Raw genomic sequence first — 1,255 nt, forward strand, 5'->3', positions numbered from 1 at the left:
CACTGTTAGCATTATCTTAAAAGAGTCTTCTTGCTTGGTTTGCATTGCTGAGCATCAAACCCAAGGCCTTGTGCACGTTAGGCAAGTGTTCTATCTCTGAGCTTACACTCCCAGCCCCCAAAAGATTTTTCGTGGCTATGTTATCTTATTGTAACAAGATTAAAACATTCCCTTGTGGTTGACATTTTAGGTTATTTCCACTTTTTTGCTAATGTAGATGAATTTGCAGTTTACAATTTCATTTCTCTTTTTTCATGTGCATCATTACTTTCTGAGGATAAATTCCCAGGGATGGATATCTTGGGTTTGCAGGTCCTACAAGGGTTTTGAAAGCTTGCTTTTATAAGTCTATTTCTTGTGTTTTTTGGAAAAGCTGGTATTCTTTCTCTTTAAGGTGCCTTAGTCTTTGAACTTCTGAGTCTAAGTACAGGAGATAAGAAACTTTTGTAAGGGTCTCTTAAATGAGTCACATTTCCTTCTTAAGTTTCTGAATATCATTTCACTTGAATTGGAGGCTTTGATGATACTCCTTAACAGAGCTGGGGATTTATGTAACTCAGTGGTAGAGTTTGTGCCTACCATGTGTAAGGCCCTGGGTCCAACCCTCAGCACCAAAAAAAAAGGGAAAGAAATCCCCACTGGTTTCTTTTCTTTTTTTTTTGGTGCCAGGGATCGAACTCAGGACCTTGAGCTTGCAAGGCAGGCAGCGGAACCACTGAGCTAAATCCCTGGCCCTCCACTGTTTTAGTGATTGCTAGAGCTAGTGTCCTAGGTTCTCAAGGTTGTAAATGTTTATAGTTGCAGTCTTTCATCAGTTCTTTTTTTTTTTTTTTTTTTTGGTGGCATCAAGCATCGAACTCGAGACCTTGCCCTTGTGAGACAGGCAGTGTCACCACTGAGCTAAATTCCTGGCTTACTTGCTTGCTCTTTCTTTCTTTTTTACTCTCTCTTTTTGTTTTTTATTTAAAAAAAATTTGTTTTTGAAATTTTGGGGATTGAATTCATTGCCTTTTCACTGAGCAATGTCCCCAGACCTTATTTATTTATTTATTTTTAAATTTTTATTTTTTGGTACTGGGCATCAAACTCAGGACCTTGTGCTTGGGAGGCAGGCAGTGCACCACTGGGCTAAATCCCCTGCCCCTCAAGCCCCCCTTTTTTTTTTTGGTTTTTTGAGACAGGGTCTCACTAGATAGTTGAGACTGCCCTGGAACTCACTATGTAGCCCAGGCTGGTCTCGAACTCACAGCGATCC

Source organism: Fukomys damarensis, unplaced genomic scaffold, assembly GCF_012274545.1.
Source record: "Fukomys damarensis isolate Sample0158 unplaced genomic scaffold, DMR_v1.0_HiC HiC_scaffold_19, whole genome shotgun sequence".
NCBI classification, from domain to species: Eukaryota; Metazoa; Chordata; class Mammalia; order Rodentia; family Bathyergidae; genus Fukomys; species Fukomys damarensis.